The sequence below is a fragment of the Oryctolagus cuniculus genome, chromosome 19, assembly GCF_964237555.1.
Source record: "Oryctolagus cuniculus chromosome 19, mOryCun1.1, whole genome shotgun sequence".
NCBI classification, from domain to species: Eukaryota; Metazoa; Chordata; class Mammalia; order Lagomorpha; family Leporidae; genus Oryctolagus; species Oryctolagus cuniculus.
Genome location: NC_091450.1, coordinates 29,655,922 through 29,678,051, shown reverse-complemented (window position 1 = coordinate 29,678,051; position 22,130 = coordinate 29,655,922). Strand labels below are relative to the sequence as shown.

Sequence of the window (22,130 nt, the reverse complement as noted above, 5' to 3'; positions counted from 1 at the left end):
TAAGGATTCGTCTAGAGGTGAATTTTAACAGTTGAATAAATTTGTCTTGATTAAAGAAGGAAATAACTTGGAGAGGAAATTTAAGTGTTACTTTAGGGTTATTGAGAAATAGTAGCTAGTGGTGCTGAGGAACCTAAGGGTGACTGGTCGCCCACTTGAGAGAATTTCTTTATTAAATGTCACCTGAATATTCCAGAATGGCTGCTGTGTATGGGGAAATATGATTCCATCTCCCCTGGATGTGTGTATCTGGATCGGGCCATAGGGAATTTTATGTCTTGGTTTAGTGAAATAAGACTCTATACAGAGGCCAGGCAAATAGATTTCTTCTTGCCCGCCAGTTCTGATTAGTGAAGGCGCCCTGTAGCTTTGTTGAGAAGATTTCATCGGAGCTCAGCAGGAAAGTGCCGTGATTGATTAGCAATGTCTTCCAGGGGTATAGGAAGGGGGAGCGGTAGCTCATATTCCAAGACTCTGCATTCCCTTCTAGGCAGGGGAACATCTTCCCTGATGGTCGAAGAGGGGGACTTGGTCTCGCTGGCCTGCAGAATGAATACCAAGATGACTTAGTTTCGTGTTACTGTCAAGCAAGAGAGAACAGTCCAGGCCTAGGCTCTCAGGAGTGACATTAAGGTTCGGTTAGGGATACCTACCAGCTTTTTAACCAAATCCCCTTTCAACTTGGTGATTTAATTGTAGGAAGTCCCTCCTGCAATTTTGTTTAGGGGGTACTGTTGGCATGAGGTTTAATCAGTTCATGCTGTTGGATGCTGCAGATCACACTCTTAAACACACATGGGAGATGGGGAGACTGGTTCCATTCATTTTGGGGAAAGGCAAATCAGATTGGAGAGAGATGGCTGTGAAGGTGGTGTTTTCCTTTTTCAATCTGTATTGGACCCAGGTGGAAGGGCTTGGCACTACGCTGCTGTATCCTTCATGTCTCTCTCTGAGCAGATGCTTCATCAGAGAGCAGAGCCAGGAGCCGGAGGAAGACTTAGGAACCTGCTGTTGGTGAATGCATGGAAGGACAGTGATGTTTCCCTAACTGGCTCTATTCATCATAATGAAAAATGTCAGTAAATAGGAAAAAATGAAAACTGAAAATATGTAATAAAAATTAGTTACATAGTGATGTTTTTTTGTGTCCATCCTTGTTGTCTGTGCACAGCCTGGCTGTCTGGCCTCATGAAAAGCATCAGGGGTGGGTAGGAGTGACAGCCTGCTGTGGGAATGCAGCCAGTAGAGAGTGGAATCAAGCCACTGGCTTCTTAAAATGTTTATTTATTTATTTTCATCCACTTGAAAGAGTGATAGAGAAAGAGAGAAAGAAACAGACAGAGAGACCAGGTCTGGGTCAGGCTGAGGCTAGGAGCCTGGAACTCCATCTAGGTCTCCCACGAGGGTGGCAGGGACCCAAGCAGTTGAGCCATTGTGTATCGCCTCCAAGGAAGCATTGCCAGGACGCAGTATCAAAAGCAGAAGATCCAGGACTCAAACCGCCCCACTATCCTGCAATGCCCACTCAATGCTACCATCTTGGAAGTAGCCTCTGACAGTCAGCATCCTCTCACCTATTTGAGCCTAGGTTTCTTTTTTCTTCAAGGTGGATCAGCCCACAGACACCTGAGACACTCAGTAGACTCATTCACTGGTACCTATCCTGAGTCCCATTTGAAGATGGGAGCACAGGTCGTTCGATCAGAGAGCGGGATTTGAACTTGGGCACTCATCCCGGTGACAGTCCTTCATGGTGTGCTGCTGTATAGAGTACTGGGTTCTGAATCTAAAACTGGGGCTGTTTCTAGCTTCATCACACACTATCTGTGAGAACTTTACCAGCCCCCAAATCCCTTTGTCCTCCGGTCTCTGTATCTCGAAAAGCTTCAAGGTTCTGTAAAGTGCTTCCGGGAAAGCTGGTGACACATCAGCTGTGAGTGCAGCTCTCCGAGCAGGAGGAGCCACACGAATCTGTGGTTGCACTGTAAGCGAGTGCAAGAGAAGGTCACAGAGGACATGGAGAACGGGTCATGGAGAGGGTGGAGAACGGGTCACAGAGGACACGGGGAACAGGTCACGGAGGGTGTGTAGAACAGGTCATGGAGGACATGGAGAACAGGTCACGGAGGACATGGGGAACAGGTCATGGAGGGCGTGGAGAACAAGTCACGGAGGACACAGGGTACGGGTCACGTAGGACATGGGGAACAGGTCACGGAGGGTGCAGAGAACAGGTCACAGAGGGTGCAGAGAACAGGTCACAGAGGACATGGGGTACAGGTCACTTAGGACTCGGGGAACAGGTCATGGAGGACACGGGGAACAGGTCACAAAGGGTGTGGAGAACAGGTCACAGAGGGCTTGGAGAACAGGTCATGGAGGACACGGGGTACAGGTCACGTAGGACATGGGGAACAGGTCACGGAGGGTGTAGAGAACAGGTTACGGAGGACACAGGGAACAGGCCATGGAGGACATGGGGAACAGGTCACGGAGGGTGTGGAGAACAGGTTACGGAGGACACAGGGAACAGGTCACGGAAGGGGTGGAGAACAGGTCATGGAGGACACAGGGAACAGGTCACGGAGGGTGTGGGGAACAGGTCACGGAGGACATGGGGAACAGATCACGGAGGGTGTGGGGAACAGGTCACGGAGGACACAGGGAACAGGTCACGGAGGGTGTGGGGAACAGGTCACAGAGGACACGGGGAACAGGTCACAGAGGGTGTGGGGAACAGGTCACGGAGGGTGTGGGGAACAGGTCATGGAGGACATGGGGAACAGGTCACAGAGGGTGTGGGGAACAGGTCACAGAGGGTGCAGAGAACAGGTCACAGAGGGTGTGGAGAACAGGTCACGGAGGGGGTGGAGAACAGGTCACGGAGGAGGTGAAGAACAGGTCATGGAGGGGCTGGAGAACAAGTCACGGAGGACACAGGGAACAGGTCACGGAGGACACAGGGAACAGGTCACGGAGGACATGGAGAGTGGGTCACGGAGGACATGGAGAACTCCTCAACTTGTGAGCAAAACTCATCCACATCCAGTGATTATGAAGCTGTGTAGAGTCTATTCAGAGTCTGAGTCCATAAATATTATTTATGGAAAATCTATGTGCAAATCACTGTTTCAGTTTCCCTGTGATGAAAGGTGCTTTTACATCCATTCCCTATCCTGAAGGAACTTAAAATTGTATTGAGAACAGCATTTTTCAGTCTGGACAATTTAAAAAATAAAAACCTAGATGTTAAAAGCATTTGTATTACTCATCACTTTTTCTCAGTTGGAATATTCTGCAAATGCTTTATCTGTGTTGTGAACTTACTTATTTCTCAAGGACTACACACTGTGTAGCAATGATCCTGCTTGCTCTCATTCCCCAAAATACCGATGAAGAAGGATCCTGTGGTGCCTGAGGGTCTCTTTAAAAGGTTTGTTTGGGGTCAGGATGGGAATGCTGACTCATCTAGGGATGGTTTCTGAGAAGTGAGTTTGTGATGAGGAGTGTGAGTTACTGCCATCCTCCTGAAGAGCCGAGGTTGGACTGGGGTGACCCAATCTGGAGCAAGCTGAAAATGGGAGCCCATGGTGTGCCGTGTTGTGAACGTGGTTTGGACTCTGTGAAACCGACGTTGAAGCTGACTGCTTTTATGGCCATGTTAGAGGTGAGGCCTGTAACAGGTAATTAGTCAGTGAGATAGATGAATAACCATCCTCACAGAAGGGAGTTCTTACTGTCCACGGACTGAGTTAGTTACCACGAGAGCAGGTCGTTGTCAGACTCATTTGTCCTTTGTGGTTTTCTCACTTTGACACCACATGCTTGTTGGCCCTGCCATCCTCTGCCATGCCCTAATCCAACAGGTGTCTCGCCTACTTCTCCCCACAAAATAAGCAGATGCCAGCATCATGCTCTTGGACCCCCTGACCTGCACATCCATGAGCTAAAATAAACTTCTTTTTTTGTCAGTCTTCTAGACTTAGGAGTTCAGTGATAGCCACAGAAAGCTGACGAGGACACAATGGAATGAGGGTGTGAATGTATGTTTTGACGTGACAGCGTCACAATAGCAGAGGCAATGTACAAGCGGCAAGAACAAAGGGTTCACAGGTACGTCTGCTGTAGAGAGCACCATCTGGGCACCTCTGTATTCATGTGGCCACGTAGAAGCAGTCTGATAGGTCACAAGGACACGTGCATGAGAGCAGCAAGTAGCACTTACTGCCTGTTTTTCTCTTCCACCAACACATGCTGTGGGAGGGACTCATTAATCGCTTGTGTCACTGTATATGATTAATAGATCATTTTTAAAAAAAATAGGGATGTAATCATTTTCTTTCCAATTTTCATTTTATTTGAAAAGCAGAGAGAGATTGTCTACCTACTGGTCCATTTCTCCAGTACCTGCAACAGGCAGGGTTGGGCCAGGCTGAGGTCACGAGCCCAGAACTCTGTCCAGGTCCCTCATGTGGAGGCAGCAATACCGCACCATTCCTCTACCCCTCTTTTTTTCCCTTTCTTCTTGTCACCCCACCGACTGAAGCAAAACAACACAACATGTGGCCTCTTCACCCAAAAGTGGTGTTTTTGCTCTGCCCCTTCTTGACGGCTTCATGGGTCAGAAACAGAAGACCCACTGAGTGCTCCTGTAGGGGGAAGGACCGGGTTCTGAAGTCATCCCCGCCACCTCCCTGGTATGCTGAAACCTGGATCAGAACCAGAGGAGCCAGGACTGCAGCAGGCGCTCCAGTGTTGGATGAAGGCATCCCGAGAAGCCCCTCTACCACCGCACCAAATCTCCACCCAATAAGACAACTTCTGTGGGAAAAAACATGAAAATGACAGCCGAACACACTGTAGGAAAAGGGACCCGCATGGAGTGCCCCCCCCCCCGCTGTTTCTGAGCGCCCTGCAAGGGCATCTTGGCTGTGGAACAGCCCCTGGGCTGTCGGTTATCAGAATCTAGGAGGCTGTGTGCTCCTCTCTCAGTCCCCACTGGTGCTGACTCACTAAATGAGTGCCATTTTCCTGACGTCAGAATAGCAGGATTGCGATTCTGAGGGTTTTCTTTTTGTGCTGCATGATGTGTGTGTGGACTAAACCTTAAACAACTTTATTTTATTTATTTGTTTTGTTTCCCCAGAAACCCTTTACTTAAGGTATACAAACTCCATGCATTTCATGACTACAACCTTAAGAACATAGTGATAGTGATTCTTCCCACCATACCTCCCCTCCCACCCTTCTTCCAACCCCCTCTCTTATTTCCATTCTTATTTTTTACTAAGATCTATTTTCAATTAATTTTATACACAGAAGATTAACTCTATACTAAGCAAAGATTTCAAGAAATAGTTTGAAAACAAACTATTCCTCCAGAGTTTTTGATTTCTCTTTTGCTTTCTTCTGTGACCCACTGTCATTCCGGAACGTTCTGTTCAGTCTCTGTGTGTTTGCATATGCTCTAGAGACTTAGGGTTGTTGATCTCCAGCTTCATTCCATTGTGGTCAGAGAAGATGCATGGTATGATTTTGATTCCTTCAGATCTGTTGAGACTTCCTTCATGGCCTGGCCTGTGGTCTCTCCTAGAGAAAGTTCCATGAACTGGTAAAAAGAATCTGTATCCTGCAACCGTAGGATGAAAAGTTCTGTAGATATCTGTTAGGTCCACTTGGTCTATTGTGTCAACAAACTGTTGTTTCCATGGTGATGTTCTGTCTGGTTGATCTGTCCATTGCTGAAAGTGGAGTGTTGAAGTCTCCCATTACTATTAGATGGGAGTCTATGTCTCCCTTTAGATCCATCAACATTTCTTTCAATTGCCAGGTGCCCTGTAATTAGGTGCTTATACATTTATTTTACTCACATCTTCCTGTTGAATTGATCCCTTAATCCTTGCACAGTGTCCTTCTTTGTCTCTTTTAACAGTTTTTGTGTTGAAGTCTGTTTTGTCTGATACTAGAATGGCTACACCAGCTCTTTTTGGTTTCTGTTAGAATGGAATATCTTTTTCCATCTTTTCACTTTCAGTCTGCATGTTCAGTTTGTTGGTGAAATGTGTTTTTTTGTAGGAAATAAATCACAGGTTTCATTTTTGAATCCATTCAGCCAGTATGTATCTTTTAATTGGGGAGTTGAGGCCATTTACATTCAAGGAGACTATTGATAAGTTATTCCTTGGCCCTGCCATTTTCCCATAAATATTCCTATTGTTTACTTTGGATTTCCTTTATACCTTTACTGGGAGATTTTCTGCTTCCACCTGCTTTCTTTCTTTTTCTTTTTCTTTTTTCTTTTCTTTTTTTTTTTTTTTACAGGCAGAGTTAGACAGAGAGAGAGACAGAGAAAGGTCGTCCTTCCGTTGGTTCACTCCCCTAATGGCCGCTATGGCCGGCACGTAGTGCCAAGCCAAAGCCAGGAGCCGGGTGCTTCCTCCTGATCTCCCATGCAGGTGCAGGGCCCAAGCACTTGGGCCATCCTCCACTGCACTCTCGGGCCACAGCAGAGAGCTGGACTGGAAGAGGAGCAACCATGACAGAAGCCAGTGCCCCAACCGGGACTAGAACCCAGGGTGCCAGCGCCACAGATGGAGGATTAGCCAAGTGAGCCATGGCACCAGCCATAACTCCACCTCCTTTCATAGTGATGACCATGTTTCTATGCTTATGTGTATAGCACATCCTTAAGGATCTTTCATAAGGCTGGATGAGTGGTGACAAATTCTTTCAATTGCTGTTTGTTAAGGAAAGTCTTTATTTCCCCTTCATTCATAAATGAGAGCTTTGCAGAGTACAGTATTCTGGGTTGACAGTTTTTTTCTCTTAAGATTTGGACTATATCTCACCATTCTCTCCTAGCCTGTAGGTTTCTGATAAGTCAGCTGTGAGTCTAATTGACGATCCTCTGAAAGTAATCTGACATTTCTTGTGCACATTTTAGAATATTTTCTTTATATTTTACTGTGGAGAGTTTGACTACAGTGTGTCATGGTGAAGACTTTTTCTTGTCATGTCTATCAGGAGTTCTATGTGCTTCCTGTACTTGAATATCCCTTTCTTTCTCCAAATTTGGGGAGTTTTCTGTAATCGTTTCACTAAAAAGGCCTTCTAATCCGTTTTCTCTTTCCATACCTTCAGGAACTCCTAAGACCGGTTTATTGGGTCATTTGATAGTATCCCATAGATCTCTGACACTGTTTTTATAGTTTTCTTATTTCTTCTTCTTTTTGGTCTGTAAAATTTCCAGAGATTTGTCTTGTAACTCAGATATTCTTTCTTATATCTCACCAGTTCTGTTGTTAAGGCTTTCCACTGTATTTTTATGTGTTCTATTGAATTCTTCATTTCCAGTATTTTGCTTTGATTTCTCTTTAAAATCTCAATTTCATGAGAAAAATTTTCTTTCATGTCATATATGGATTTCTTTAGTTCATGGATTTGCTTCTGATTACTTCTAAGTAATCCTGTGATCAATTTTTTGAATTTCATTTCTGGCATTTCATCAGTCTCTTCATTTTCATGTTCTAGTATTGAAATGTTGTGTTCCTTTGGGGGCATCATGTTGTCTTCCTTATTCTTGTTTCCTGAATTGCTGTGTTTATTATTGCACATTTGTAGAGATATTTGTTGATATATTTTTTTCCTGTGGTGGCTTTTTGTCTTTGGACTATGCCTCTGTGGATTAGTGGAGTGTCCTCTCTTTCAGTGAATACCCAGAGACATGTGGTGGGTATGGTCAGGGAGCTCTGTTCAGTGCTCCAGGGTTAGGGGAGTATCCAAGGTGACTCCCAAATTGTGTGTGGTAAATCTCATCTTTATTACTATTTTTTTTCCTATCAAAGGGGAGGTTTGATCAACTCTATTGGTATAATCTCATGCTCACCTCCTCACCTCAAGGCAAACTAGTAAATGGATGCTAGCCCCAGTGGGTACAACATTCATTTATGCTGCATAAGAACCACACAAAGGATCTGTGCAGTCCTCATTGTGAGCACAGATCCCGCAACAGTGACCCTCACCAGGGCATCAGGGAGCCTCTGGCACGTGGAGCTGCCCACAGTGACTGCCCAGCCACACCCTGCACCCACCCATGCCGCCACAGTGTTTTCACAGTCCCAGCACACAAGGCTCCCGCACTCATGAGCACCCAGCCAGACTCCGAAGTCTTCTCTGCTGGTTGCTGGGTGCAGGGACACAAGCTGGCACAGCTGTTACTTATGTCCAAAATGGCTTCTGCTAGCTCCCAGCTAGTTACAGGACACTGGTGCCAGGTGGTCGGGAAGAGAGTAGCATCCCCCCTTTTTTTCTCTAGATTGGCAGATACACTGTTCCCCACAGGGCTGCAAGCCAGACTCATGCCCAGCTCTTCCCACAGCTTTATCGCCAGTGGCTTGAGCTGCTATAGTCTGGTCTCACCTCACTCTCCAAAGCTGCAGCTGGGGTCCTGAACTGTGTACGTCCACACCCTCCATGGAGGTCCACAGTGTCCCTCTGATTTGCAGGGAGTTTCCTGTGCCATTGTCTCCCTAACTTCTTGAGAGCTCTCTCCACGTATTTTTAAACTATCTTCCCTGGACTAGAGCAGTAATCTCCCTGCCTATTCCACCATGTTGGTGCCTCTTCAAACCTTAAACAATTTCATCCAGAAAATTCTGTAGAGATATATTTTTATTCCTGGTGTGTGGAATACATGATACTCCATGATCAGATATTTTTAATTAATGTTGTCTTAGTGGAAACAATGACAAGATTTTGTCACTTTCCATTATATAGAATACTTCGTGAATATTTTATTTTTTCTCAACTCTGTCACTTGAATCTTCCCCAATCCAACCAAAACATGCACACACAACCCCTTGATGTATATTTATTAGATTTGTAGGGATTATATCAAGATTGTCTTTTATACCTTGTTACTATTTTGGTAACTTACTGTATTTTAAAGTTTATTAAGATCTTTTTAAAAAAAGATTTATATATTTATTTATTTGAGAGGCAGAGTTACATAGAGAAAGAGAAGGAGAGACAGAGAGAAAGAGAGAGACATCTTCCATCCACTGGGTCACTCTCCAAATGGCCGCAGCAGCCGCAGCTGGGCCAATCTGAAGCCAGGAGCCAGGTGCTTCTCCTGGTCTCCCATGGGGTGCAGGGCCCAAGCACTTGGGCCATCCTCCACTGCACTCCCAGGCCACAGCAGAGAGCTGGCCTGGAAGAGGGGCAACCGGGACAGAATCTGGCGCCCCGACCAGGACTAGAACTTGGAGTGCTGGCGCTGCAGGCGGAGGATTAGCCTAGTGAGCCGCGGCACCGGCCTGACCCTGATAGTCTTTCACCATCCTCTTCCGTTTTTAAGGATTCTTGTGATCACACTGAAACCACTCGGATAATTTAGAGTAATCTCGTTTTACTGTCCACTGATTAGTGTAGGGGAGTTCATGCCTTCCCTCTGCAGGTTAAGTCATTGAATCTGCTGGAGGAAACCGACAAGAGACGGATTGGCAGGTGAGAAAGGATGCACGGTGATGAACCTGCTTACAAAATGTGTAACTCAGTGAAGCGCCGGATGGTTGAGGCTCAGGTGCCCTCTTCCCACGGAAAGGATTCGGTGGTTCGGGGTGCTGCACTCAGTGTTGGAGGAGAAGAGAACAAACCCCGAGAATACACAGTGGCTTTGAGCACATTTCCTCTGATTTTGGGAGTGAGGCTGGATTTCCTCTCATCTCTGTAACGGGAGTTTACCCTTGGTTGCTGAGATTTCAGGAAGCAGGTTTCAAGTCTTGAGGGATAGGGACGCCAGAGAAAGCTCTTGCCCAAGGCTGCTGCTCCATGGGCACTCCCATCTGCAGTCCAGCATGGCGTATTTTGGGGTATCCGTTTTTTTTGCCTCCTCTGCCCCCATCATTGGCAGCCTTAGTTCTATCTGCAACATTACTTCTCTTTTGCCATACAACATAAAAAAAATTCACGGATTTGGGGCTGGTGTCGTGGCTCACTTTGTTAATCCTCCGCCTGTGGTGCTGGCATCCCATATGGGTGCCGGGTTCTAGTCCTGATTGCTCCTCTTCCAGTCAGCTCTCTGCTGTGGCCCAGGAGGGCAGTGGAGTGCTTGGGCCCCTGTACCCGCATGGGAGACCAGGAAGAAGCACCTGGCTCCTGGCTTCGGATCAGCCCAGCGCTGGCCGTAGCGGCCATTTGGGGAGTGAACCAATGGAGGGAAGACCCTTCTCTCTGTCTCTCTCAATGTCTATAACTCTACCTCTCAAATAAAAAAAAATTCACAGATTCTAGTAATAAGGTGGGGATTCCTTTGGGAGGTTCATTACTCCTATCAAGAGTTTGTGCTAAATTCTGCTAGGGGTTAGGAGACTGTCTAAGCCCTTGTCTGCAGTGGGTCGTAGTGGTGTGCTTGGACTTTGAAAGATGTCTCCACTGCAGTGGTGGATGGGGACCAACACGGATCGGGATGTAGGGAAGCTTCTGCAGGGCTTGGGGTGGGTGGTGCCTAGGCTGGGGCTGGGACAGTGAAAATGCACACGTGCAAATGAGCCCTGGATCTTTTTCTAAGAATTGACCTAGGTTAGCATAGGATTAGAGTCCAGAGGACCAGAGGACGGAGAATTATTTCTTCTGAGGATTTTTTTTTTTTTTTGACAGGCAGAGTGGACAGCGAGAGAGAGAGAGAGAGAAAGGTCTTCCTTTGCCGTTGGTTCACCCTCCAATGGCCGCCGCGGCTGGTGCGCTGTGGCCGGCACACTGCGCTGATCCAATGGCAGGAGCCAGGTACTTCTCTTGGTCTCCCATGAGGTGCAGGGCCCAAGCACTTGGGCCATCCTCCACTGCACTCCCTGGCCACAGCAGAGAGCTGGCCTGGAAGAGGGGCAACCGGGACAGAATCTGGCGCCCCGACCGGGACTAGAACCCGGTGTGCTGGCACCGCAAGGTGGAGGATTAGCCTATTGAGCCGCGGCATCGGCCTTCTGAGGATTTTTAATGTGTTTTAATTTTTTTTATTTGTGGCCCAAGCAGAAGGGTGGAGGCAGGGGCAGAGAGACAGACAGAGTGCTCCCATCTGCTGGGTTGGTCCCCAGTAGTCTAGAACCTAGAAACTCAGCCCGTGTCTCCCATGTGGCTGGCAAGGACCAAAGAGCTTGAGCAGTCACCTGCTGCCTCCACATGCATGAGTATGAGCAGGAAGATGAAACTGGGGCCTGAATCCAGGCACTATGATGTGGTGCGTTGGGGAGGGGTACCCCAGGTGGCTTCTTAATTGCCATGGCAAATGCATACTCTGGCTTTTTTATTTGGACAGAAGACAGCCACTTGGTGCATGGCAGGTCTGAGTCTCTGGGTGGAAAGGGTGGTGAGCACAGGTTGCCTTTGCTGACTGGACTCAGCTCAGAAGACACAGGCACACCCACCTCCCCACACAGCATTCACGCCTCCAAAGGCGCTTGGGAGATGTGTCTGTTCTGTGATAGCTCTTTGTGCCTGCCTTCAGATTTGGAGATAGGGGTCTTATCAAGGCTGTTTCTGTTCTGTGCCACTCCTGGCTCCTCTGTGCTAATCACTCTGACATTCTGTATTCACTCAGTGAGAAAGGAATCCTTTATCCGGCATTGATGGCGACACTTGTTTCTAATGAGAAATCTGATGAAATCAGGTGCTTTGAATACAGAACAACTACAAACTTTGGTGCTTTACCAGTCTCCGGAAGTTCCTCTCTCCCCTTTAGGAAACCATGGTTTGGATGCAAAATGCCATCTGATGGTGATTTCTGTCTGACAAGGGTTTTGCTTTGAAATCCATCAAAAATGAGGAGAAATGACATTTTCAAGTGGACAGATGGGAAAACGGTCTCTTGGTCTGTGTTGAGGTGTCCTAACCCTCTGTTCTTTGCAGAAAAGATCATCTCATCAGAAATTCTGGGAAAATGGCTCTTCATTCTTTTTCTCATTTTCTGACATTCTTACTCTAAAAGTCATTATTAATGGAGCAAACTCTGCCTCTTAGGTAGTCTGTGTCTTCCTCTACCCTGGTGGTGTTTCATTACCATTTAAATATGCCACCCACTGCTCCTTCTGCAGCCTTTTGAATGGAGGGTCATTAGTAGATTTTTCCCCCTAAATTATGCTCTGCAGTTTAAACAGGATGGCCTCCAAAGAGGCTCTTTTCACACTGAGGAGGCGAAGTGGGGTTTGAGAGAATTATCTGGATAATTCAGCCTCCTGTTACCCCTCCTGAAGAAGAATCTATTTCCTGTTCAGTTGCCTCCATTCTTCCCCACTAAAGGGTTGTTTTTGCCAAAAACCAACAAACAAAAAACCCCAAAGTGTTCATTTTTCATGATGCCTACAAAAATGTTGCTTGAAGTTCTTAGTATTTTAAAAATTGGTGTAAGTGTGTGTAAGACCTCTGGAGTTAGTGTTTCAAAGTAGGACTTGGGCCGTAATTTGGTTCACCCACTGCCATCTTTCCAGGGAATTCTCTGCTTTCCATGTGTGAGATTCCCTTTGGAATACTTGGAACCTGGGCTTTGTCCTCATCTTTCCGAATCACAGTCCCTTGGAAGGGGACGTACTCCTTCCAATGTACATTGCTGGAGACCCTCACAAGTGTCTGGCCACTACAGAAGTCAGTAGAACACACACTAATTCTAAACTCAGTGGAGTCGACTCTCTGGAGCACCTGTGAATGGGAGTGATTAGTTATTATTGATTACCATTGCTCATTCCTGCTCTCAGGAATGGTGACATCATCGTAGAGCCCCTCATTTAGATTACCAGGTAAATCCTGCCCTAAAAGTAGATCTCAATCTTTCTGAGCCTCAGGTCTTTTATGAAATGGCAACAACACATGAAAGCCTTCAGGTTGCTGTGATGATAAATATTTGGCAAATGAAGACCCTATCCATAGGTGAAGTATTCTGTTTGCCTCCCTACGTGTTTCCCCCTCAGTAGACAGACACGCAGCTTGTGTCCTCCTCGTCCTACTAAGCCGGCCCCTCTTACGTGGCAGGTGTACTCCTAAATGTGGGGAGGTCTCAGTGAACAAAACTGAGTTCCTTCCTTTGTGCATCTTGTGTCCTAGAAGAGGAATCAGGTTGTTAGACATAAGCAAGCAGGTGTCAAATACACTGATCAGGCCTCTGCAGAACGTGAGATCAGGGTAAGGGATTCAGAGGAATTAACATTTTTCCTCTCTTATCTGAAGGTCTGAGAGTCAAGTCTCTAGTAAGTGGACAGTAGGCAGAGTGACAGGAGAAAAGGCACACACATTTGTTACCTGCATGTACATATGAGCCTCACGGAGTATCAGCAGGTCCTTGGGTCCTGCACCCCATGGGAGACCAGGAGAAGCACCTGGCTCCTGCCTTTGGATCAGCGCAGTGCGCCGGCCGCGGCGGCCATTGGAGGGTGAACCAATGGCAAAGAAAGACCTTTCTCTCTGTCTCTCTCTCTCTCACTGTCCACTCTGCCTGTCAAAAAAAAAAAAAAAGAGTTGATAGGGGAAGATGGCAAGGAGAAGTCGTGGGACAGGGTGGGAGCAAATGCATGGGGAACCAAGGCTGTGTTTTTTTAAAGATGTATTTATTTAATTTGAAAGTATTTATTTTGAGAGTTATACACACACACACACACACACACACAGAAAGAGAGAGAGAGACAGAATCTTCCATCAGTTTGTTCACTCCCCCAAATGGCCACAACAAGCAGCTCTGGGCCAGGTCGAAGCCAGGAGCCAAGAGCATTTTCCAAGTCTCCCACATGGTGGCTGGGGTCCAGGTAGCTGGGCCATCATCTGCTTCCCTCCCAGGCCATTAGTAAGGAACTGGATCAAAAGAGGAGCAGCTGGGACATGAACTCGTGCCCATATGGGATGCCGGACTCACAGGCAGTGGCTACTTTACCCACTGTGCCATGGTGCCAGCCCCAACAAAGGTTGTCTTGTTATGTAGGCTCTCAGGTCACAGCCAGAAGATGACAGAGTGCTAGAGTCTCTCTGGGTGAGGGGCTGTTGGCTATCGGTCTCCTTGCCTGGGATCCTGAGTTAATCTTCTCTGGTTGTTGGGGTTCCATGGAGGGTCTCATGATCGTTGCATCCTATTGTCACAATGACCTCTCATCAGACAGAGGAAGGCCCTCACTGCCCTTCAGGGGAGGAAGAGGGCCAAGGAACAAGGCGGGGCAAGGAGGGTCTGAGAGAGTCTGTGGTGTTCTTCATTCAAAGCACTGAACATGCCTTGGGTTTCTTTTACTGAGCCCAGCAGTGGGTGGAGGTGCCCAGAAGGAGTGATTTTTTAGACAGTGTCTTAAGAATGTTCTCTTTGAGGATGAGCTATTTGAATAAATAAGTGAAACAACTTCATAATAGAGACTCGCTGTGAGATAGTTGGTGTCAACCATTCTGAATGCTGTACCCACATACAACACGAGAGCAACGTCTTCACAGGAAGCCGAGTTTATGTATTAGTTAAGCTACGAGAGCACATTCTCTCAACAGAGTCTTAGTAGCCTCTTGGTAGAGAACACCCCCAAAACTGGATGGAGGAGTTGCTGGCGAACCCCCATTCTGGGTCTGCTTGCTTACTGTGCATATAGACAATCGCTGACCCTGAAGTGGTAAAAGAAAGCAAGAATGTGTTTCAAAGTACAGAGCAAGTGATGTGAGCTGGAGTGTTTTAATTTGTACTCCAGGTCGTTGCCTCACACAACAATTCTAAGTGCAAACTCAAAGTGCTAAAAGTGGTACCAAAATTTATTCAGGTGTGAAAGTAAAGACACACACATGACAAGCAGAGAACTGCCTGTTGTAAGTGGACAGTGGGCCAGAGAATTGCCCAAAGGAAGGAATGATAGAGGAGTAGAGTGAGGAAGATTGCACCTGTGCAGTTCCCACAGCCGTGGTCCATCGTGGGACAGAGCCCTCCTATTTGTTGGCCTCTTTTATGAGATAGGGAGTAATACCTATGGAGATGTGAAACCACCTGGGGATTACATGGCACCTGCACAAGTTTCACATGGAACTTAATATCCATATTTGCATGACATCCCCCTTCAGGTCCTGGATGAAGTCAATGCATCCCCAGAATGGGGGCGTTTGCTTGGCAAGTAAGAGGATGGAATTACATACGGGGCTTGCGGCTTCCAGCACAGCAGACCTAAAGTCGTTAATGAGCTGGGCATTCACTGCTTAATTCTTAGGTTCCCTGAAAAGTTGGGGTAAGGGTTCATACTGAGTGAAGTTTAGACCAAGAGATATGTGTTGAGCTTGTGGCCAAGTTCTTTGTTGGTCTGCCATTCTCACCCTCCTCCAGCTGTTCAGCAATATCACGGCCTTCAGGGGAATTCTGATGATAGCAAAGTGGGCTGCAATCAGTCCAGTGGCTACGTGTAGGTGCTTGGGATTTTTGCTTCAGGCATGGGGTTCTTGGAAAAGAATGCTTTCAAGACAAGGCCGAACATCAAGATGATATTTATGGGAAAAATAAATGAATTCATGAGCTAGTGATTAGGGACCTTGTAGGGCCGATGGCACAGCTCCCTGGATTTGGTGAGCTAATTTTTTAAGAGGCTGATTTACAACCATAAAAATAGGGCATGGAAACTTTAAGGTAAGGGAGGGAGGCTAGGGGACTGGAGGAGACTAGGACCTGATGGTTTCTAGCATCTGCATTCAGGAACTGTGCAGAGGCTTGGGTTAGGTCTCAGGGCATGGACAGAGTCAAGCTGTTCACTGAGATTTGGAGCTGTGTTGTTGTAAGGCCAGCATTTCCATGCAGGTACTTCATAGAGATTGGGTAAAGATCATGAGATAATAGTTTAGGATTGGTCAACCAAGCAAAGCAAGGATTTGAGGGCAAGGTGCTCAAAATGTCTTGGGATGAAAGTGGCCATTTGATGATTTTTATCAAAGAGTTTTGCTGGGTCTTTCAAAAAATTTCTGGAGGCCGGTGTTATGGCTCAATAGGCTAATCTTCTGCCTGCGGCACCGGCACACCGGGTTCTAGTCCCGGTCGGGGCGCTGGATTCTGTCCCAGTCGCTCCTCTTCCTGTCCAGCTCTCTGCTGTGACCTGGGAGTGCAGTGGAGGATGGCCCAAGTGCTTGGGCCCTGCACCCCATGGGAGACCAGGAGAAGCACCTGACTCCTGGCTTCGGATCAGCGCAGTGCGCTGGCTGCAGCGCTGCGCCGGCCATAGCGCGCCGGCCGTGGCGGCCATTGTGGGGTGAACCAACGGTAAAGGAAGACCTTTCTCTCTGTCTCTCTCACTCTCTCTCACTGTCCACTCTGCCTGTCAAAAAAAAAAAATCTGGAAAGAGCAGTATAGTGATCTGGACATTTGACTTCCTGGGCTGGTTTTTCCTGGATTAGTGAAATAGTGAATTCACGGATGGTTCTGATACTCAATCATCATCATCCTCGTTATTGACTAATGTTTACTGAGGACTTACTCTCTGCTGAACACTTTGCTTGTTTCTAAACATATGCATAGATGCATCCCTGTCTTTTTATGTCCCGCCTGTCCATGGACGTGAACACCACTCACACACCACTGTGAATTAATGGCAAGTGCCATAGGCTGGCGAAGGAAAAATGTGGCTTGCTGTGAAAGTGTGCTGTAAATTAGGGGCACCTGCTGGTGGTCCGGGGGTGTGTGGAAAACAGCTTCTGAGACTCAGACGTCTGCACAGATGCCAGTTAGATAAAGAAGGCAAGGAGAGGGGTTGGGTAAAGGAGACTGAAATCTACCTGAAGAGCAAGGAGAAACAAAATGAAACAAAATGCCCTTGCATATCAACAAATATTATGTCCCCATGTTCACACAGAAATTTACACAAATAATACCCTAAGATATATTCATAGTACACAGTGACAGTATTCAGACCCATCAACATTGACAGTCTACCAGTGATTGCCTGGTCCATTCCTCTAACTAAACAGCAGTTGTTTGTTGAAAGAATGAGTGAATGTTGAATTAATCAGCCCTGTTTAGTGCCTCGGTGACCTCCAACAGCTCATTTGCTTATGCAAAGCCCACAGAAACTTGATGGAAGATAAATTTACATCCCAACTCATCCCACTCTTAAATGCCAGAAAGTAGGCACACCTTTGAATAGACATGACCTGGCCAGCCACGTGAAGATAACCCACCAACGTTGTGCATATGAACTCAATGATTTTGGCTGTCTTACGTTTGGGAGCAAGGAAACAGGAAAGAACTCCAAGTTTGGTGAGGGAGTTCCTGTCTTCATGATGGAGCTCTGTGTGGCTTGAGGTCTTGGCTGTTTGCTTTGAGCACTGTTGGAGATGAGATGGCCTTGTGATAAGATGTGAGAAGACACGAGGGGTCAGACTGTGTTCAAGTTACAGCTCCATCCTTCAGGAACTGTGCAAAGTTGGCTGAATGGTTTAACTCCTCCTCACCCAGTTGTGTCACCTGCAAAAATAGGCACAGTATCAACACTACTGTATGGGTAAATTTTAAAAAAGAGATCTACTTATTTGAAAGGCAGAGTGACAGAGTAGAGGGGAAGGAATGAAGAAAGAAGAGGGAGAGAGAGAGATACAGAGAGAGATTGATTTTCTATCTGCTGATTCACTCCCCAAATGTCTGCAACAGCCAGGTGTGGGCCAGGCTGGAACCAGGAGACAGGAACTCCATCCAGGTCTCCCAGATGAGTAGCAAGGACCCCAGTACTTGGGTCATCTTCTGCTGCCTTCCGAGGCACATTAGCAGGAAGCTGGATCAGAAGTGGAGCAGCTGGAACTTGAACCAGCATTCTGATAGGGGACGCCAATATCACATATTAACCCATTGTACTCCCATGCCAGGCCCATGATCAACTTTTAAAATTATTTAACTGAAAAGCAGAGACAGAAATCTAATTTTGGGCCAGGCAAAAGCCAGGGACTCAATCTTAGTCTCCCACATGATTGGCAGGGTCCCAGTACTTGAGTAATCAGCTGGTACCTCCCACGGTATACATTAGCCTGAAGCTGGAATTGGAAACTGAGCTGGGTCTTGAACCCAGGCACTTCACTATGAAATGTATGTGTCCCAAGTGACATCTTAACCATTCAGACAAATGCTTGGCCCTAGACACCACACGGTTCTTCAAGGATTAAATGAGATATTTAAAAAGCAAACAGTACAGCATCCCATATGTGCGTCAGTTCGGGTCCTGGCTGCTACACTTCCGATACAGCTCTCTGCTGTGGCCTGGGGAAGCAGTAGAAGGTGGCCCAAGTCCTTGGGCCCCTGCACCCATGTGGGAGACCTGGAAGAGGCTCCTGGCGCCTGGCTTCAGATCGGCACAGCTCTGGCCGTTGCAGCCAATTGGGGAGTGAACCAGCGGGTGGAAGAACTCTTTATCTCTCTGCCTCTCCTTCTCTCTCTCTGTGTAACTGACTTTCAAATAAATAAATGAAAATCTTAAACAAACAAACAGTACCCAGCCTGGAATCTGTTTATTTGGAAGGTGCTGCCCTTGCAGAGGAGTGGTCGCTACCCTCTTAGAACCCCACTCCTGGCAACCAAGGAAATGCCCACGTCAGCTTCACCGTGTCGCAAGGCATAGATGTAGGCAGAATTGGGTTTGCTTGTATTTGCAAATCAGGCCACTGGAAACGACACTCTTTTTTTTTTTTTTTTTTTTTTTGACAGGCAGAGTGGACAGTGAGAGAGAGACAGAGAGAAAGGTCTTCCTTTGCCGTTGGTTCACCCTCCAATGGCCGCCGCTGCAGCCGGCGCACCGTGCTGATCCGATGGCAGGAGCCAGGATCCAGGTGCTTTTCCTGGTCTCCCATGGGGTGCAGGGCCCAAGCACCTGGGCCATCCTCCACTGCACTCCCTGGCCTGGAAGAGGGGCAACCGGGACAGAATCCGGCGCCCCGACCGGGACTAGAACCCGGTGTGCCGGCGCCGCAAGGTGGAGGATTAGCCTATTGAGCCACGGCGCCGGCCACGACACTCTCTTAAGATTCCATTTGATCCCTTTGATCAGGATCTTGCGCCAAGTTTCTTCAAGTTGGCAGGGATGGCTGGTGTGACGCGATGGGTTGTTGTCAACTTTTTCAAATTCATATCTGAAGTAACCTCTGTCTCTCTGAGGTCTCACTGAACACATAATGGCTTTCACTTGAATTTCCAACAAGTTTCGAGTAGCCAGAATGTAGCAGGAATGTGCCCTTCAGAACTCAAAGCAGATAAAACTTTCTGTTACCCCTTACCTAGCCAAGGACGTGAGCGAGGGGTTTAGTTGTGTGATAAGGATGTTGATGTATTTCCTTTTAGAAGTTCTGTCAGATAAAAGTCCTCCAAAGCTATGTTTATCATCCACTCTGTGTCTCACACGTTTGATAGTGGATTAAAAAAACAAACTGTACTGATATAAAGGTTGTGGTGAAATAAAATACTTGGGGAAGTTGTAATGAATCTAAGTGATGATATTCATAAAGCTACCTATACAATTAAAGTAATGAGATGACTTCTAGACTCAAACTGTTCAAAATTCTTTAGTATAAGTCATTAGAGGAAAGCTCCATTCTTGGCATATGCCATTAATTCTGGTAAGCTGTTTTGCATAGTTTGTCAAGATAATAAGGTTGCAGATTCTCCCATTCTTGGTTCAGAGTTCAGGCAGAGTCCTGTGCCTCTCTAATGAGCAAAGTGGGCATTTACAGTGTGATCCAAGCAGAAAATCATGGGAAAAGAGTAACTGAGAACTGGGCCACTTGGGGAATGGCGCCTTGGGTGTCTGCACCATTTCTGCTTGTTCTTCTCCAGTGTTTTATAGAAGGGAATGAATAATGGGATTTCCAATGTAAAGAATTTAGAAGCCTTTGGATTTAAGGAAGGAAGGCATTTTAATATTTTAAAGAAGATTTATTTATTTACTTGAAAAGCAATTAGAGGAAAGAGGTGAGGAGAGGAAAGAGGAGAGAGGTGAGGAGAGGAGGGGAGGGGATGAGAGGAGAAGAGGAGAGAGGAGAGGGGGGAGAGGGGAGGGGAGAGGGGGAAGAGGGGAGGGGAGAGGGGGGAGGGGAGAGGAGAGGGAGGAGAGGGGAGGGGATGAGAGAAGAGGGGAGGGGAGGGGATAAGAGGAGAGGAGAGGGAGGAGAGGGGAGGGGATGAGAGGAGAGGGGAGGGAGGAGAGGGGAGGGGATGAGAGGAGAGGGGAGGGGAGGGGATGAGAGGAGAGAGAGAGAGAATAATTTCCATCTGCTTGTTCGCTCTCCAACCAAATGGCTGCAGTGGCTCAGGACTGGATCAGAATGAAACCTGGAGCTCCATCCAGGTATCATGTGGGTGGCAGAAACCCAAGTACTTGGCCCATCTACTATTGCTTTCCAAGGCACATTAGCAGGGAACTGGATTGAAAATGGAGCAGCAGGGGCTGAAACCATCACTCTTATGGGATGCCAGTGTCACAGGCTTAATCTGCTGCGCCATAATGACAGCCCAAATATTCTTACTTAGAATTCTTGTCCCTGAGAAGGGTGGCATAGTTGTAGGGGTGGACTACACTGGTTGAGATTTCCGTGGTGAATTTATATGTGTCCCTCATTGATGGAGCAAATAGAAAATAGACTTTTGGGGCTAGCGCTGTGGCGTAGCAGGTAAAGCCACTTTCTGCGGTGCCGGCATCCCATGTGGACACTGGTCCGAGACCCGGCTGCTCCACTTCTGTTCCAGCTCTCTGCCATGGCCTGGGAAAGCAGTGGAAGATGGCCCAAGTCCTTGGGCCCCTGAACCCCTGTGAGAGACCTGGAAGAAGCTCCTGGCTCCTGGCTTTGGATCGGTATAGCTCCAGCCATTGTGGCCAGTTGGGGAGTAAACAGCAAATGGAAGACCTCTCTCTCTCTCTCTCTCTCTCTCTCTCTCTCTCTGTCTCTCCTTCTCTCTCTGTAATCTGTCTTTCAAATAAATAAATAAATCTTAAAAAAAAAGAAAATAGACTTTCACTATTTATTACCGTGGTCCATTCAACTATCCTCTCTGAAGTCCTTAAAGTTCCCAAAATGACTGGAATGGTGAAGAGTCCTGTTATTGCTGCTATGTGCAATGTACTTCTGTCAGGGAGACCAAACTAAAATGTGGAATTTGTACAGAACACGGTGGAATGCAGAATTACAATGGTGGTTGCAGGCAGCAGGTTAAACCTCTGCTCGGGACACCTGCATTCCAAACTGGACAGCCAGACTTGGTTGCTCCACTTCTGATCCAGCTTTCTGCTAATGGATCCTGGGAGGCAGCACACGATGGCCCGAGTGCTTGCAATGCTGCTACCCATGTGGGAGACCCAGATGGAGTTCCTGGCTTCTGGCCTGGGCCTGGCTCAGTCCTGTCTGTGCCTGGCATTTGGGTAGTAAACAGCATATGGAAGCTCGATCTCAATCTCTCTCTCTCTCCCTCTCTCTCTCTTTCTCTCTTTCAAGTTAGCTGAAAAAAAAAACTTAAAAATAATATAATCCCCAACTTGAGTATTTGGTTTTGCAATTTTTATGTATTTTTTATGTATTTGAAAGGCAGAGACATAAAAGAGTATGATAGATACAGCTGGACAGAGATATTTCAGCCACTGGCTCACCACCACAAATGTGTGCAACACATGGGTTTGGGCCAAGGTAAGTCCAGGAACCTGACATTCCATCCTCATGTCCCATGTTGGTGGAAGAGCCATCTCCCAGGGAACTAGAATTAGAAGCAGAATCAAGATCCAAACTAGGCACTGTGAATTAGGAAGCTGCCATCCCAGGCAGTGTCTTAATTTCTATGTAAAGTGCCCACTCCACTGCTTCTTTTGATTTAATTATTTTCAAGGAATATTTGTTTACCGTGGTGCTTATATGCTGAAAATGAGCTCTATGTGTCTATATCTATAGCTGTTTATGAAAAACTATGTATTGGTGGCCCTTTAAATCCCTTATTCATGTCACCATTTTGGGAGTGCTTAATGGGTACCAGTGCATTTCTTGTGTTTGCTCATGGTTAGTCCTCATTCATAGCCCTAGGAAGTGGGTGGTGTTAATTCTATATTATAAATGAATTCAACAGAAGTGTGAAGAGTTTAAGTCATATTCACAGGCAGTATGCATAGCTGTCAAATGGAAGCATGAGGAGTTGAAC

General features: G+C 46.9%; 1 protein-coding gene and 1 non-coding gene across 21 annotated transcripts in view; one reads left to right on the top strand and one right to left on the bottom strand.

Annotated features, from left to right (window-relative positions):
* RBFOX1 (RNA binding fox-1 homolog 1) overlaps window positions 1–22,130 on the top strand; it is a 2,206,955-nt gene that overhangs the window by 903,413 nt on the left and 1,281,412 nt on the right. The gene's annotated exons all lie outside the window — the stretch shown is intronic.
* LOC127491509 (small nucleolar RNA SNORA21) lies at window positions 4,524–4,659 on the bottom strand. Its single transcript, XR_007920230.2, has one exon. It is a non-coding gene; the product is annotated as a small nucleolar RNA SNORA21 (small nucleolar RNA).